Below are 18,836 nucleotides of genomic sequence, written 5' to 3' on the forward strand. Positions count from 1 at the left end.
GTGTTAGAATCAGAAAAGGAAATGAAACTTCTTTTTGTCGTTGTGGATGGTATGGAATTGTCAGATTAACTTTTAAGAGACTAAATGTATCTTGCCCAATTAAAACACTGTCAGGCCCCCTTCCTGTGAGGTTGGGAGGGTTACAGACCATGGGCAAGGTGCGCAGGTCTAGAAAGAGTTCTGAGTGCTCCAAAACACGATGCTCTTTCCTGGTGGTCCCTTGGCTCCTTGGCACAGGTTCCTTGTATGTGGTTGTACAAAAAGCCTGAATGAAGTAAGTCAAACAACAGTACTTTGTGTGTTTGTGTCAGGATCCTGTCATCCTTGAATGTTTAATTTTGGAAAGAAACCAGCTCCTTGATCAAGAGGTCCTTTTGGAAAAGATACTGAATCCAAGGAGGCTGGCGGCCTGTTGCTATAGTCTTACTTGTGAGAACACAAAGATTGTTCCTTGTATTTATGTAATTCACCTGTAAATGTCAGCACTTTTAACTATTATGAGCAATAGACAGACTTGGCGAGACTGGACATCCTACACTGAGGTCAGAAACTGCTGCAGGCTTACGGGATGAGATCCGATGTCCTAACCTGGCGGTCAAGGTGCTGCCACTCAGCTGGCCCCAGCCCACCTTTCCAGGGCTTATCCTAATCCCCACTAGCCAAATGATTTGCTAGACATTCCATACACGATAGGTACTTCCTTACACAGTTCTCTTGCAAGCCGAATGCAATGGCTTTTGCTTCTCTTTGGGATACCAGTTCTTCTTCATCTCCACTCCTCTTTTCTCCAGAGTCCAGCTCAGGTCCTCTTTATGAAGCAGTCCCCAGACATTCCAGTCCTTGGGGGTACTCTGACGTGCAGTAGCATTATTGCCCTTATACAAAAAAACAAAATAGTATCTGCTCTTTTTTTTTTTTTTTTTTATCGATTGTATTTATTTGACAGAGAGATCATAAGTAGGCAGGCAGAGAGAGGGGGAAGCAGGCTCCCTGCTGAGCAGAGAGCCTGATGTGGGGCTCGATCCCAGGACCCTGAGATCATGACCTGAGCCAAAGGCAGAGGCTTTAACCCACTGGCCATCCAGGCACCTCTAGTATTTGCTCTTTTTTTTTTTTTTTTTTTAATTTTTTTCCTTAAATATTTATTTATTTATTTATTTGACAGGCAGAGGTCCCAAGTAGGCAGAGAGGCAGGCAGAGAGAGAGAGGTGGAAGTAGGCTCCCTGCTGAGCAGAGAGCCTGACGAGGGACTCGATCCAAGGACCCTGGGATCATGACCTGAGCCGAAGGCAGAGGCTTTAACCCACTGAGCCACCCAGGCGCCCCGTATTTGCTCTTTTAAGAATATTTTTTTTGTTTCCTCTAAGACTTAACCCCTCTCCTACTACAGAGACTGTATTTTTATGTCTTGTGTTACATGTAGATGAGAACTAAGTGTTTACAAGAGTGTTACATTTGAGTTCAGAGCACCTTCTGTATTTAAACAGGGAAGTGGACAGAATAAACCCATAGAAATGGGGATTTGGTGGTCATGGATCTCCACCTCTTACTGTGCGTGAAGTGCTTGCACCTCTAGTGCCTTATGGAGGCCCATCCTCAGTGCTGCAGGACAGAGGCAGAACTTGCTCAAAGTGCAGAACTGAAGCCTGAAAACAGAGTAATTCTGCATCGCAGAAGGGCCTGTGTGGTCCATCCCCTTCCTGGCTAAGATCCAGTATTGATTCTTGGGAAACATGCATTGGGTGATCATAGCACTGGATGCTGACATTCTTAGACATTCTTCTTGGTTGGGTCTTGTTCTCACTGCCACCTTGGGCTGCTGTAAGTGTGTCAGTATTATATCCTTCAGTGCTACCCTGAGACTATGGGGAGCCGTGATGGAAGAGCTGGGGAAAAGCTGCACAGTATACTCTGTCTCAGGCTTGGGACAAGGGAGCAGTTGGGGATTTTGTGTGTTTGTGTCACTCGATCTGTGCTTTTGCCCCCACTTTAAATTAGATTTTATTTTTCCTCCCCTGTTACAGCAGGATTGGAGCAATGGATTCTCAGTGAGACAACCTAAGATAATCTTGGTTCTTTTATGAAAAGTGATAGATCAAGACTTTGATTTGCTACTATGGTTTGAAGTTGCACTTAATGTAGGAGGCATTGCAATGAGTTTTGATGGGAAAATGTGTTCTCTTGAGGGCTGGATCCCCGTTAGGGACTTTGTTTTATTGACTGCTGAGCAAATTTGCTGCTGATCTCTTCTGTTAAGGTTTCATTTGCAGGAGGGAGTTGGGATCATTTACTCCTGTCCCTTTGTTTTATAGAAGGTGGGCAGTCTAGGTAAGTAGGTCTAGGACTGGACTCTCTCTCTTTTTTCTTTTTTGGTAAAGATTTTATTTAATTATTTTACAGAGGAGAGAGTGCATTAGAGGGGGAGTGGCAGAAAGAGAGGGAGAAGTAGGCTCCCCACTGAGCAGGGAGCCCAATGCAGGACTTGGCCTGGGATCACGACCGGAGCTGAAGGCAGACACTTAACCGACTGAGCCACCCAGGTGCCCTGACTGGACTCTTTTCAAGATTAAAATTTGATGTCATGCATAAAAGCAGTTTGAAGAACATAAAAATCTGGGAGTGTTAGGATATGACACTTATGAACGACTTATTCTGTAATTGAAAAATCAGGTAATGACAAGTGTTGGAAAGGATGTGGAGAAATCAGAGCCTTCATACACAGAGAATGGTGTGAATGTAAAATGATGTAGTCAGGGAGGAGTTGGGTATTTTGTATATTTGTGCTTGTGGGTCTGTGCCTTTGTCAGGCTTGGAAGAGTCTGGCAGTTCTTTTTTTTTTTTTTTTTTTTTTTAAAGATTTTATTTATTTATTTGACAGAGAGAAATCACAAGTAGATGGAGAGGCAGGCAGAGAGAGAGGGAAGCAGGCTCCCTGCTGAGCAGAGAGCCCGATGCGGGACTTGATCCCAGGACCCTGAGATCATGACCTGAGCCGAAGGCAGCGGCTTAACCCACTGAGCCACCCAGGCGCCCCAAAGATTTTATTTATTTAGTTGAGAGAGAGAGAGACAGTGAGAGAGAGCACTAGCGAGGAGAAGGTCAGAGAGCGAAGCAGACTCCCCATGGAGCTGGGAGCCCGATGCGGGACTCGATCCCGGGACTCCAGGATCACGCCCTGAGCCGAAGGCAGTCGTCCAACCAACTGAGCCACCCAGGCGTCCCGAGTCTGGCAGTTCTTTAAATGGTTAGTTACCCTTTGACCGACAAATCCCACTCCTAGTTAATCTACCCAAGAGAAATGAAAACATGTCCACACAAAGACCTGTATATGAATGTTCATATACAGTGTTACTTACAATAGCCAAAGGGGGAAACAACTCAACTGTCTTATCAGTTTGGTAATGCATAAATAAAGCATATATACATACAATGAAATATTATTTAGCAACAAAAAAGAATGAAGTACTGATGCATTTCTGCATCAGTACTGGAAAACACGTGAAGTGAAGGAAGCCAGACACAAAAGATCACATATTATATTTTTTTTCCATTTATACGAAATATCCAGAATAGGCAAATCTATAGAGATAGGAAGTAGATTAGTGGTTGCTTAGGGCTTGGAGGTGGATGAGAGCATAGGGGAATTATAGATAAGGTTACGGAGTTTCTTTCTTTTTTTTTTTTTTAAGATTTTATTTATTTATTTATTTGATAGAGAGAGAGAGATCACAAGTACGCAGAGAGGCAGGCAGAGAGACAGGGGGAAGCAGGCTCCCCGCTGAGCAGAGAGCCCGATGTGGGGCTCGATCCCAGGACCCTGATGAGGATCATGACCTGAGCTGAAGGCAGAGGCTTAAACCACTGAGCCACCCAGGCGCCTCGGAGTTTCTTTTTGAGGTAATGAGTATGTTTAAAATTGTAGTGATGGTTGTGCATGTCTCTGAATATACTAAAAGCCATTGAATTGTGCACATTAAATAGGTAAATCGTATGATTATAATTCAAAGCTGCTATAAAAAATAACTTAGGTGGGTAATTATATTCACTAGTTTAAAGAAAGATAACATACAAGTAACAAGAAGAAATAAAAAAGGATCATCCTTTAACTTCCCTGTGTTTTAGTGTATAACCAGGCTTTTTCCCTCCTTCTGTCTTTAGTTTTTACAAAAATGAAGTAATGCTATACATCCTGATTTGTACCTTTTTGCAGTCAGAATATATTATATAAACATTTGTGTTGGTAAATGATGCATTTACATCACTGGCTAGCTGGCAACAAATTTTGGGAAGTGGAATATAAGGGCATTGAATAGAGAGGTAGGACCTAGGGTGATCTCGCAAGCACAGGTCTTATCTAAAGGGTCATTGTTGTTCAGTTACAGCCAGTTGGGTTACCAGATCTTGTGATTTTTTTTTTTTGAGATTTTATTTGTTTATTTATTTGAGAGAGAATGAGTGAGCGAGAGAGGGAGACCTCAAATTGGAGGGGAGGGACAGAGGGAGAGGAGAAGCAGACTCCTCGCTGGGCAGGAAACCCAACATGGTGCTTGATCCCAGAACCCCAACATGGGGCTCATTCCCAGAACCCTAGTATCCTGACCTGAATTGAAGGAAGCTGCTTAACTAACTGAGCTACCCAGGTGCCCCTTGTGATTTTTTTTTTTTTTTTTAAAGAAAACAAATCTGAATTTTTATGTGAAGTTTCCTGATTTTTTTAAATTTGGCAATGAATTAAGAAAATTTGAGCCCCTTAACTGGTTAAAGAAAACCCTTTGCAGATCAGAAATGGCAAAAAATTTGAATTGCCGTTGTGTCCATTCCCAGTGGACAAGGTGACACTCTACCTTCTGCTTCAGCTTTAATATTGTAGACAAGTGTCCTTTTCATGGTCTTTTTAGTGCCATGTTTTTTCATATTTTTGTGTTCCTTGTTGGGAATTTTGCCTTTTTTGGCCGGGGGGGGGGGCACGGGATTTTGCTGTTTAAAATGCCTCTCAAGTGTAGTGCTGATATGCTGTTAATCTTCCTAAGCAGGAGAAGGTTGTGATGCCTCTTATGGAGAAAATACATGTATCAGATAAGTTTCATTTGACATGACTCACAGTACTGTTGGCTGAGAGTGCAGTGTTAATGTGGCAACAATATCCAGTAGTCCCCCCTTATCTGCAGGGGATCCTTTTCAGGACCAGTAGGTGCCTGAAACGGGGGATGTTACTGAACCCTGTATGTTCTATGTTTTTGCTTATACGCACATACCTGTAATAAAGTTAAATTTATAAATCACTCACAGGAAGGGACAGTAGTAACTAGTAATATAGTAGAACAATTATAACAACATACTGTAATAAAAATTACACAAATATTGTCACTCTCTCACAGTATCTTCTTATACTCACCCTTATGATGATGTGAAATGATAAAATGCTTGCATGATAAGAGGCAGTGAGGTGAATGATGTAGGCATTGTGGTGGAGTGTGAGGCTACTACTGACCTTCTGACCAAACCTTAGGAGGAGGACCATCTGCTCTGGACTGTGGTTGACTCTGAGTGATTGAAACTGCAAATAAAAAAACAATGGATAAAGGGGGACTAGTGTATATTAAACTGTCTTTAAGCATAAACATACGGGGCACCTGCGTGGCTCCGGCATTGAGCGTCTGGTTTCAGCTCAGGTCATGATCCCAGGGTTCCAGGATCTAGCCCTGCATCAGACTCCCTGCTTGGCCGGAAGCCTGCCTCTCCCTCTGCCACTCCACCTGCTTGTCTTCCCTTTCTTGCTGTGTCTCTCTCTGTCAAATAAATTACTAAAATCTTAAAGAAAAAATAAACAGGAACATACAAGGTTATATATTATATGTATGTAGCTCTGGAAGGTTATGAATTGATTGGTTGACAAAAATGTGACTAAAAGCTCACAGAAACCTAACCCTGTATTTCCCTTAGTAGTGGCGGCTTGGTGTTTGCTAACTTGGTGTTAGCAGTGACTTAGTAGAATAGAACTACTGCGAATAATGAGAAGTCTTTTGTATCTGGCTTCTTTTGCTTAGTATGAGTTTTTGAGGTTCATCCATTTTGTTGTGTTCCTTTTTATTCCTGAACAGTATTTTCTCATGGTTATACCATTTGCTGATGGGCATGTGAGTTGTTGCCAGTTTGGGACTATTATGAAGAGAGATGCAATAGATGTCCTTGTACAAGTCGGAGTGTGTACAAACCTTCATTTCTTTGCAGTATATATCTGAGAGTAGAATGGCTCTGACTCCAGACTACAGCAGTGGGACACTGTTTCAGGAAAAGTTAAAAAGCAGTCCTATGGGCCTTTGGCCCTGGGCCCAAGTTTTGTTGTTATTCCTCCATTATAATACTCCACTCCAGGCTTAATTTTCTGCTTTTACCTGATTTCCATATCTACCTATACTGAGTTAAGAACTAATGATACTCTATTGAGGTGGCAAATTGAAGTAACCAGGAACTATTTATTACAAGTGGACACTAGCTTCTAGATGGTGGGGGGTCTGTTTGCTTAGAACTTAGATCAGTGCTTGTCATGCTTCTGGATTTCTTTTTTGGGAGGGGGGGTCAGGGGAAGAGTGAGTGCACATGCAAATGGGGGAGAGGAAGAGAATCTTTTTTTTTTTAATTTTACGTTATTAAAAAATTTTTTTTTCTTTTTTTAGATGTTTAATTTATTCATTTGAGAGAGAGAGAGAGAGAGCAGAAGCAGGGGGAGAGGCAGAGGGAGAAACAGACTTCTCCGCCGAGTGGAGAGCCTGATGCGGGACTCAATCCCAGGATCCTGAGACCCTGACCTGAGCTGAAGGCAGACGCTTAACTGTCTGAGCCAACCAGGCGTCCCTATTTTACTTTTTTTTAAAAAAGATTTTATTTATTTATTTGACAGACAGCGGGAGAGGGGACACAAGTAGTGAGAGAGTAGGAGAGGGAGAAGCAGGCTTCCTGCTGAGCAGGGAGCCCGATGCAGGGCTTGATACCAGGACCCTGGGATCATGACCTCAGCCAAAGGCAGATGCTTAACAACTGAGCTACCCAGGTGCCCTCAGAGAGAGAGAATGTTAAGCAGGCTCCATGCCCAGTAAGGAGCCTGGAGCGGCGCAGGGCTGAATTTCATGACCCTGAGATCATGACTGGAGCTGAAGTCAAGAGTCAAACGCTTAACCAACTGAGCCACCCAGGTGCTCCTGGCTTTCTGCTAATTGATGCAGACCAGGAAGTTCTTTATTCACAGTGTTCCCAGAATTCGTCCTTCATCTCTCTGTGGAGCCTGGCCTTGGTGATTTTTGCCTTTGCAAGTGTTCAGGTCCAGTTGCCACAGTGGACATTGCTTCTTTAGACTGTGAATCATATGGCATTTATTTTGCTACTTTAAAATGTTGCATGTGAATTTTAATTTTAATTCACATGCAACATTTTAAAGTTTGAAGCTTCTTTGTCTGATAATCTCCCATGTGTAGTGTTAGAAAATTAGCACCAAAGAGAGGGTCATCTAAGGGTTCTAGATTTTCATTTCTGAGAGCAGCACACAGTGCTTTTGATGAAGAGTGTTCATCCCTTAAATCCACCCACACCCACACCCATTAAAAGTCATTTCCAGGGGTGCCTGGGTGGCTCAGTGGGTTAAAGCCTCTGCCTTTGGCTCAAGTCATGGTCTCAGGGTCCTGGGATCAAGCCCCGCATCGGGCTCTCTGTGCAGCGGGGAGCCTGCTTCCTCCTCTCTCTCTGCCTGCCTCTCTGCCTACTTGTGATCTCTGTCTGTCAAATAAATAAAATCTTAAAAAAAAAAAAAGTCATTTCTACATTTTGCCTATTCCTAGCTCTGTTTGGCTTATTGCATTCCGTTTCATCATTGACTTCTTGGGCCAATGGTCAGTGACTAGTTTCTTGGTTATCAGAGTCCTCTTTTAAAGCTTCCCAAATCTCTTAAAGAATTAAATTGATTCGGGACGCCTGGGTGGCTCAGTTGGTTGGACGACTGCCTTCGGCTCAGGGCGTGATCCTGGAGTCCCGGGATCGAGTCCCACATCAGGCTCCCAGCTCCATGGGGAGTCTGCTTCGCTCTCTGACCTTCTCCTCGCTCATGCTCTCTCTCACTGTCTCTCTCTCTCAAATAAATAAATAAAATCTTTAAAAAAAAAAAAAGAATTAAATTGATTCTAATGGAGCTGCTGAAATGGTATGTTCTTGATGGAAGGTAAGGTGGGGATTTAAGAGGAATGAAACTTTGATGTGGGAGTTGGTTGAAGTAAGAAAATTAACTTTTAAAACTAACTAACCTTTCTTTCAATTTTATTTATTTGATAGAGACGCAGCGAGATAGGAAACAAGCAGGGGGAGCGGGAGAGGGAGAAGCAGGCTTCTTGCAGAGCAGGGAGCCTGACGTGGGACCTAAGTGGAAGGCAGATGCTTAACAACTGAGCCACCCAGGTGCCCCAAAACACTACTGCTTTAGAGGGCATTTTATTAAAAATATTAAATATCTTTATTTATTTATTTATTAAAGATTTTTATTTATTTGAGAGCAAGCTCAAGAGCACGAGCTGGGAGAGGGGCAGTGGGAGAGGGAGAAGCAGACGCAGGGAGCCCCAGGACTCTGAGATCATGACCTGAGCTGAAGGCAGATGCCTAGGTGGCTGACTAAGCCACCCAGGTGCCCCAGTGTCTATATTTATAGTTCATTGTAGTTCTTACAGTTTGTTGGGAGAGAGAACCAATATATGAAATTCCTCTCACTTGATTGGGAACTTTATTTCCTGGTGTGCCCGTTTTTTTTTTTTTCAATAACTAAGTGGATGAGAAAAAATTTCTTTTTTAACAGCTCCATGAGACAAGCAGTAGTACATTCATTTTACGGTGGAGGAAAATGAGAAAAATACATTTAGGCAAGTCTCAGTGCTTGAACAAGGTCCATGCCTTTTCAAGGCTCTGCTTTCCAGTGTTAATTAAATTAAATAAATTTATTTTAATAATTAAATTAAATTAAATTAATAATTAAATAACACAGATGTTATTTTCCCTCAAATGATTAGTTGGCCCTATTAATTTTTTTCTTTCAAAGTAATTTTTGAAATATATATAAATAAAATACATATGCATATAAATACATATATTTATAAATACAGGTAAAATACATATAAAGTGGACAGAATTTGATTTTTATACATATATACATTTGTCTAACAACCACCCAGATATAAAATTAGAACACTTACATAATTTGACTTTTTATAAAATACTTATTTTTTAGAGCAGTTTTAAGTCTATAGCAAAATTAAATGTCAAGTATAGAGGGTTCCCATGTACCCTCTGACCCCCCCCTTCCCCAATAGCTTCTGTTATCAACATCCCACAGCAGAGTGGTACATTTGTTAGTGAACCTATGGTGACACATCATTATCACCCAAAGTCCATAGTTTATGTTAGGATTCACTCTTGATGTTGTATATTCCATAGAATGGTTTGACAAATGTGTAATGGCATGTATCCACCATTATAGTGTACAGAATAGTTTTGCTGTCCTAAAATCCAGTGTGCTCCTTTTCATCTGTCCCTCTCTCGTGGCAACCACTTGTATTTTTTTTAATTAATTATTTTTGTTAACATATAATGTATTATTTGCCCCAGGGGTACAGGTTTGTGAATTGTGAGGCTTACACATTTCACAGCACTACCATAGTACATACCCTCCCCAGTGTCCATCACCCAACCACCCTCTCCATATCACCCCTCCCCTCAGTTTGTTTTGTGAGATTAAAAGTCTCTTATGGTTTGTCTCCCTCCTGATCCCATCTTGTTTCATTTTTCCTTCCCTACCTCCCAATCCCCCCTCTCTGCCTCTCACATTCCTCGTATTAGGGAGATCATATGATAATTATCTTTCTCAGATTGACTTATTTTGCTTAGCATTATACCTTCTAGTTCCATCCATGTTGTTGCAAATGGCAAGATTGCATTTCTTTTGATGGCTGCATAGTATTCCATTGTATATATGGACCACATCTTTTTTTTTTTAAACTTTTTTTTAATTTATTTGACAGAGATCACAAGTAGGCAAAGAGGCAGACAGAGAGAGAGGGGGAAGCAGGCTCCCTGCTGAGCAGAGAGCCCGATGCGGGGCTCGATCCCAGGACCCTGGGATCATGACCTGAGCCAAAGGCAGAGGCTTTAACCCACTGAGCTACCCAGGTGCCCCTGGACCACATCTTCTTTATCCAATCACCTGTTGATGGACATCTAGGTTCTTTCCATAGTTTGGCTATTGTGGACATTGCTGCTATAGACACTTGGGTGCATGTGCCCCTTCAGATCACTACATTTGTATCTTTAGGGTAAATACCTAGTAGTGCGATTGCTGGGACCTAGGATAGCTTTATTTTCAACTTTTTGAGGGACCTCCAAGCTGCACCAACTTGCATTCCCACCAACAGTGTAGGAGGGTTCCTCTTTCTCTGCATCCTTGTTATCACCTGTCATTTCCTGATTTGTTAATTTTAGCCATTCTGACTGGTGTGACGTGGTATTTCATTGTGGTTTTGATTTGTATTTCCCTGATGCCGAGTGATGTGGAGCACTTTTTCATGAGTCTGTCGGCCATCTGGATGTCTTCTTTTGCAGAAATGTCTGTTCGTGTCCTATGCCCTTTTCTTGATTGGGTTATTTGTTCTTTGGTTGTTGAGGTGATAAGTTCTCTATAAATTTTGGATACTAGCCTTTTATCTGATATGTCATTTGCGAATATCTTGTCGGTTGTCTTTTGGTTTTGTTGCCTGTTTCCTTTGCTGTGCAAAAGCTTTTATCTTGACATCCCAATAGTTCATTTTTGCTCTTGCTTCCCTTGCCTTTGGTGATGTTTCTAGGAAGAAGTTGCTGTGGCTGAGGTTGAAGAGGTTGCTGCCTGTGTTCTCCTCAAGGAGAGGAGACCATGACCTGAGCCGAAGGCAGCGGCTTAACCCACTAAGCCACCCAGGCACCCCTCTCCTCAAGGATTTTGATGGATTCCTGTCTCACATTGAGGTCTTTCATCCATTATGAGTCTATTTTTGTGAACCACTAGTATTTTTACTGTTTTCATGGTTTTCCCTTTTCTAGAACGTCCTATAATTGGAATCATACAATATGTAGCCTTTTTAGATTGACTTCTTTTACTTAGTAATATGCATTTAAGGTTTCTCTGTGTCTGTAAAGCTTGATAGAAATATAGCTCAAAAGAAATGAGCTAATATAGCTTTCTAATATTTCCTTGTCTGAATGGACCACAGTTTATTTATCCACTCTCCTTTTGCTTATTTTATTTATTTATTTATTATTTTTGTGAGAGTGCACACGTTTGGAGGCGGTAGAGGAGGGTCAGAGGGAGAGGGAGAGGGAATTTTAATTTTTTCAAAGATTTTTCTTTTCTTTTTTTTTAAGATTTTATTTATTTATTTGAGAGGCAGAGAGTAAGGAAGAGAGAGAGAACACAAGCTGGAGGAGGGGCAGAGGGAGAGGGGGTAACAGGCTCCTTGCTGAGCAGAGAGCCCGATGTGGGGCTCAATCCCAGGATCCCGGGATCATGAACTGAGCCACCCAGGTGCCCCTAAGATTTTTATTTCTTTATCTGAGAGAGAGACAGAGCATGAGTATGAGCTGCGGGGAGGAGACAGAGGGAGAGGAAGAAGCAGAGTCCCCACCAAGCAGGGAGCCCGAAATGGAGCTCGATCCTGGGACCCCAAGATCATGACCTTACCCAAAGGCAGATACTTAACCATCTGAGCCACCCAGGTGCCCCCAGGGAGGGAGAGAATCTTAAGCAGACTCCAAGCCCAGCAGTGGAGCCTGTCACAGGCTCCATCTCATGACCCTGAGATCGTGACCTGACGCTTAACTGACTGAACCATCCAGGCACCCCTCTCCACTCACCTTTTGAAGGACATTTTGGTTACTTCCAAGTTTTGGCAATTATAAATAAAGCCTCTATAAACCTCCGTGTAGTAATTTTTTTATATATACAAAATCTTGATGCTTGGGTTTTTTTTTTTTTTTTTAATGAACAGCTCTTTTTAAGAAGTAACATGGCATTTTGTATTTGTCATGAATTTAGACAAATGTTTAGATTCAGAACCAATTATAAAGTAGGCTAGATAGAGCTTTTTCATTTTCACTTTAGCTTTCATCTGCTTAGTTTCTTTGTGCTTTAGTTTCCTCATCTTTTAAATGTAGACAACTTTTCCTTTTCTTTTAAGCAGCTTTGTACCCTGGCATGATACCTGGGAAACTGGGCTGTGAGTAGGTACTTATTTTACCGGGGAAAATGTAATCTGTGCTTGGGGAAGGCTTATTGTTGTACTGTGGCCTCTGTTGAAATACTGTCTCTTGGGGGCTGCTGAAAGTCTACTTCTTGGAGCTGTTTGTAAAACTTCTTTATGGTAAAGGGGCGCCTGGGTGGCTCAGTGGTTTAAAGCTCAGGTCATGATCTCAGGGTCCTGGGATTGAGCCCCGCATTGGGCTCTCTGCTCGACAGGGAGCCTGCTTCCCTTCCTCTCTCTCTCTGCCTGCCTTTCTGCCTACTTGTGATCTCTGTCTGTCAAATAAATAAATAAAATCTTAAAAAACAACAACAAAAAAACTTCTTTATGGTAAAAATCCTTATCAAGAATCTGAGGGTGAGTGAGAAGACACCTACAAAGATCAAGAGTTACTTTTAGGTAAAAGCACTTAGGGGTGTTAAAAACAAATCCAACTTTCCTTTAAGGATTTTATCTTTTCAAGTATAAGACTATTGCTGGGTCATAACCACTGAACAAAGCAGGTCAGATTTCTGATCTTCATGCAGCCTGAGACTAAGATACAATCCTTCATAGGAAAAAGTTCAGATAATTCATTCTGCAGTTCCCCATTTGACTAATAAGTCATAAAATCCAGGCAGGGGACTTTCTCCTCTCTGCTCATCTTGGAGCCCTTTGGTAGCCAAGCCTTTGCTCTCCCTACAGCCTGTCTGATTGCTCTATCTACTGAGGAGTGGGTGAATAGCTCTGGTACACCAACAGCCTTGCTTTGCTGCTGTATTTTCTTCCCATATCAGTTATTTTGTGTTTGCGTGTGTGTTTGTGTTCAGTTTTTCCTTTAAAAAAAGTTGAAATTTTGTCTAAACCAGTATAGTCAGTGGGGCCATATGGAGGCCTCATATCTGCACTATAACATTGTTTTGGTAGTTGAAGTGATGTGAACAGGTTGTTCCCTTGCCAAGGTAGAGAATGGGAGAGAGTAGGAGACCATCTCTTGTGATTTAGCCTGAAGTTAGATTTATAATGCAAGTAACTGCCATAGGACTTAGATGTTGTATTTTTCAGTTTTATTTATTTTAATTTTAATTAATTTTTTAAGGGAGGAGAAAGGGCAGAGGGAGAAGGAGAGAGAGAATCTTAAGCAGGCTCCACGCCCAGTGCAGACCCTGAGATCATGACCTGAGCCGAAATCAAGAGTTTTTTGCTTATCAAACTGAGCCACCTAGGCGCCCCAATTTTTTTCTCTTACTTATTGATTATGTAAACATTTTCAAATGCTCTTCTCAGAAAGATTTTTCCTGACCATGGATATATATATATATATTTAAGATTTTATTGTTTGACAGAGAGGGAGAGACGGTGAGAGAGGGAACACAAGCAGGGGGAGTGGGAATGGGAGAAGCAGGCTTCCTGCTGAATGGAGAGCCCGATGCGGGGCTCAATCCCAGGACCCCAGGATCATGACCTGAGCTGAAGGCAGACGCTTAATGACTGAGCCACCCAGGTATCCCTGACTATGCGTATTGATGCTGGTTTTGGGGGGGAATTTGAAACCCTCCACAATTATATTCCCACACTTGAAAATATTATGAAGGTTTCCAGGATACCATGCTTTCCACAGATGAGATAGCTATAGGATCTTAGATATTTTTTAGAGTGTGGGGAGGATGCCCTCCATCCTCGCTTTCAGTTTTCTGAGGATAGAAACTGTGTTTGTCTTAGTACAATATTTGTTCTGCAGGGTCTCAACATACATACTTGATTATATATTTTTAAAAGTTTTTTGCAGATTTTATATTAATGGTCCCTGATTGATTTGGAGACTTTATAGTTGCTGTTTGGTCACAAACTTGATTTAGTGGAGAGTATTTTGAAACTTATTTATAAAGATTCTGCTCGGGGGCTCCTGGGTGGCTCAGTGGGTTAAGCATCTGCCTTTGGCTTCGGTCATGATCCTGGAGCTCTGGGATTGAGCCCCTCATTCAGCTCACTGCTCAGCGGGGAGTCTGCCTCTCCGTCTTACTCTCCCTCTGTTCTCTCTCTCTCTCTCAAATGAATAAAGAAAATCTTAAAAAAAAATATGTAAGATTCTGCTCAGCCGGAGGATGCTGAATGGGTCAGGGCCAAGTAGCACACTAGATACTTTAGGCAAGCACACGATGTGCATAGGCTGTTTTGGTTTTTTATATTCTGCCTGAAAGTTCAAGTGATTTCTTTAGCATAAAACGTAGAATGAATGCTAAGTAGTTTCCACTGTGTTTAGGAAGATGTATTATAAAACATGTGGTTGTGTTAGCTATTTCATGAGTGTCTCCAAAGAAAGCTGTCTTTGGCCTCAGGGAGCCAGGTATTACGAGTAACTTCCCAAAGCAGAGCATATCAGGCAGAGTTGCTTGGACCCTTCAGCATTTGAACTTGGCTGTTTACAGTGTTGTATTAGATTTTATTGGGAGAATTGTGAATAAAGCAGAGCTGTGTGGATTTTGTAGATAATAAAATTTCTCACTTTCAGTCTGTGCTACTTAGCCTTTTCAACTCGTTGGAACAACTGTCGGTGTCCATTTGGGAGGCAAAAACCACATAGGAATTTGAACAGGTAATGTTTAAATATTTATTTGCTGAGAGAGAGTGGGCACTTGCACAGGCAGGGGGAGGGGAAGCAGACTCTGCTGTGTGCGGAGCAGCTTCACGACCGGGTGATCCTGATCTGAGCCAAAACCAAGAGTTGGATGTTTAACTAACTGAGCCACCCTGCCACCTCGGAACAGGTAAAGTTTAATACAAGAATTGTTAAAACTGTAACGGGATTGGAGTAATGAGAGATTGGCTAGTAAAAAGTAGAGAGAACTCGAAGTTATACAGGAATAGCATATGTAGGAGCAGCTAGTAGCCCTAGGGCTGATACGGAGCGCTTGAGGAAGCCCAGGGCCAAGATCCATGTCTTGGGGAAAAGGGGGGTGGTCGTGCCTAACTGGATGGCAGAGAAAGTCATCGTGGTTCCACACTGGGAGAACATGCCGGGAGTCTATCTTCTAGGATATTGGAGAAAGGCATTTATGGAGAGAAGTCTTGCTGGAAGCACTCTGCCCCAAAACTGCCTGAGTGAGGTGTCAGGGGATACTGCTGACCATGATGCAGTGTGGGAGTCAGCCCCCCACCAGCGGCTAGGCACTGAGGGCAGCTCACTGGGTGTCGGGCCTGGTGAGAGGAGCTACTAGACCCAGGGGGAAAAGAAGCCTTTTCTTTTGTCTCTCTTTCCTTTTTTTTTTTGAAGATTTCATTTACTTATTTTGAGAAAGAGCTCATGAGTGAGTGGAGGGGCAGAGGCAGAGGGAGAGAGAATTTTAAGCAGATTTCATGCTGAGCACAGAGCCTGACTCTGGGCTCCATCCCACAACTATGAGATCACAACCTAAGCTGAAATCAGTTAGGAGTCTGATGCTTAAGCAGCTGAGCCTCCTAGGTGCCCCAAAGCCTCTTCCTTTTTGCAGAATCTTTCTGTTGTCTTCCAACAAAGCTAAATGCAGCTGGCAAAGGAAAAATATTTAATGAGTCCAGCTTCATTTTTGCAGAGCTGGGTTTAGAGCCAAGAGATAATACATTGATAACTGGTAAGCTGCTGTTTGTCAGAGTTATACAGATAAGCTGTTAATAATTTTTTTTTTAAAGATTTTATTTATTTATTTGTCAGAGAGAGAGGGAGAGAGAGCAAGCACAGGCAGAGGCAGAGGGAGAAGCAGGCTCCCTGCCGAGCAAGGAACCTGATGTGGGACTCGATCCCAGGACGCTGGGATCATGACCTGAGCCGAAGGCAGCTGCTTAACCAACTGAGCCACCCAGGCGTCCCAGCTGTTAATAATTTTTAATTTTAAAAAATACTTATTCATTTGCGAGAGAGATTGAGAGAGAGAAGACAAGCAGTGGGAAGGGGCAGAGGGTGAGAGAGAGAGAAACAGTCTCCCAGCTCAGCAGGAAGCCTTATGCCGGACTGGATCCCAGGACCAGATCATGACCCAGATTGCTACCACCTGTGTTTTGTATTTGTTTTAATACGGGTATTAATTTGAAATGCTCTTCTGTTCTAGCCAGAGACAACTTCTGCTTTGAATTTTTTCATCATAGATTAGTTGGCCAGTTAAAATTTCATATAAATGAAATAATACTGGGGCACCTGGATGGCTCATTCTGTTAAGTGTCCAACTCTTGGTCTCACCTCAGGTCTTGAGCTTAAGATTGTGAATTCAAGCCCTCGTGTTGGGGTCCATGCTGGGTGTGGAGCCTACTTTAAAAAAAAAAAAAGAAGAAGAATATTATATGGAATAATACTCTTGTATACTAAATAATACTAAAAGGCATAATAGTCTTGTGTAGGGCTTCTTTCACACATTTTAATGTTTTGGGAATTTATTCATGCTTTTGTTTGTATCAGTAGTTCATACCTTTTTATTGCTTTGTATTTCATTGCATAACATTCCAGTTTAACTGTTATGTTGATGGACATCTGGGTAGTTTCCAGTGTTTGACTTATGAATAAAGACTTTTCCTCTTTTTTTAAGAGTTTGTTTATTTATTTGACAGAGAGAAGGCTTAAAAGCGAAGGGAGGGGGAAGGAGAAGCAGGCTCCCCACTGAGCAGGGAGCCACGTGGGGCTTGATCCCAGGACCTGGAGATCTTGACTTGAGCGGAAGGCAGATGCTTAACTGACTGAGCCACCCAGGCGGCCCTATGAATAAAGCTTCAGTGAATATTTTGTACAAGTGTTCTTGGGGGCATATACATTCATTTCTCTTGGGGAATAGGGAGGTAGAAGGGAATAGAACTGCTGGATCATAGGGTAGATGTATGTCTAATTTTATAAGAAACTTAATACCTTTTTCAAAATGGTTGTATCATTTTACTGTTCCACCAGTAATGTATGAGAGTTGTGATTGTTCCGTATCTTCAGCAGCTTGCAGTGTGTTGTCAGTGGTTTTAATTCTAACCATATTCCTGAAAGTATTGTGATATCTCATTGTGCTGTTAATTTGCTTTTACCTGATTACTAGTGATGTTGAGAACTTTTTCTTATACTTCATGGTCATTTGTATAGCTTCCTTTGTGAGGTACTTGCTCTTATCTTTTGCCTGTTTAAAAAGAAGTGGAGCTGTTACGTTTTTATTTTTATTTATTTATTTTTTTAAAGAGATCAGATCAGCTTTATTCAATGATTCATGAATAGGGCAGCTTCCAGCTAACAAACAGAAGGGTTCTCCAAAGAGTCATACCTGTTAATGTTTCTAAAAGTGAGGTTTAATGGGGCACTTGGGTGGCTTAGTTGTTAAGAATCTGTCTTTGGCTCAGGTCATGATCCCAGGGTCCTGGGATTGAGCCCCGAATCACGCTTCCTTCTCAGCAGGAAGCCTGCTTCTCCCTCTCCCGCTGCTTGTGTTCCCTCTCTGGCTGGCTGTCTCTGTCAAATAAGAAATAAAATCCTTAAAAAGAAGATGAGGTTTAGGAGATGCTTATATAGAATACCAGTCAGGTACAAGTTTTGTGAATATTTTCTTTCAGTCTGGGGTGGCCTGCCTATTTAATTTTCTTAGAGATATATTTTAAAGATAAGAAGTTTTCAGTTTTGTTAAAGTCTGATTTATCAGTGTTTTCTTTTATGGTTATCGCCTTTTGTTGTGTTTGAGGAACCCTTGACTACCTCTCAGTGTTGGAGATTTCTCCTGTGTTTTCATCCAGAAGTTGTAGAGTTTTAGTTTTTACATTTGGGTCTCTGATCCACTTGGAATTCATTTCTGTGTATTCTTTAAGATTGGGTTGAGGTAAATTTTTCTTCCATATCAATAACTTCTTGTTCCATTACCAGCACCATTTGCTAAAAAGACTTGTGTATTTGTTATCTATTGACTCCAAAACTCAGCAGTTTAACAGTAAACACTGCCTCAGTTTCTGAAGATCACAAACTCGGGCGTGACTTAGCTGGGTGGTCTTGGCTCACAGTCCCTCGTGAAGTTGCAGTTAAGATGTCTTCTGGGACTGCAGTCATCTGAAGGCTTGCCTGGAGCTGGAGGGTCTGTTTCCAAGATGACTTATGTAGCTTTTGGCAGGTGGCCTCAGTTCCTTGACATGTGGGCTCTCTGAGTATCCTCATGACATGCAGTTATCTCCTCCAGAATAAACGGCTCAAGACAAAGTGAAGAGGATGCCTCTTAATGACCTAGTCGCTGACTGTTCCTTTTTTAACAGTTTATTTATTTGCTTCAGGGAGAGAGTATGCAAGCATGAGCAGGGGGAGGGGCAGAAGGAGAAGCAGACTCCTCACTGAGCAGGGAGCCAGATGCATGGTTCGATCCCAGGACCCTGCAATCATGAACTGAACTAAAGGCAGATGCTTAACCAACTGAGCCACCCAGGCATTCCCAGACTGTTACTTCGGCCATATCACATTCTGTTCCTTAGTACTGACTCACTAAGTCCAGCCCATACTCAAGGTGAGGAGAGAAGCAGACTCTGCCATTTGGGGGGAGAACTGTCGAAACACTTGAAGTTTAAAAACTACTACAACTTGAA

General features: G+C 42.1%; 1 protein-coding gene across 2 annotated transcripts in view; it reads left to right on the forward strand.

Moving 5' to 3' along the window:
• Positions 1-18,836, forward strand: part of IP6K1 (inositol hexakisphosphate kinase 1) — a 66,318-nt gene that overhangs the window by 880 nt on the left and 46,602 nt on the right. The gene's annotated exons all lie outside the window — the stretch shown is intronic.

This window comes from Neovison vison, chromosome 6 (assembly GCF_020171115.1).
Source record: "Neovison vison isolate M4711 chromosome 6, ASM_NN_V1, whole genome shotgun sequence".
Taxonomy (NCBI): Eukaryota; Metazoa; Chordata; class Mammalia; order Carnivora; family Mustelidae; genus Neogale; species Neogale vison.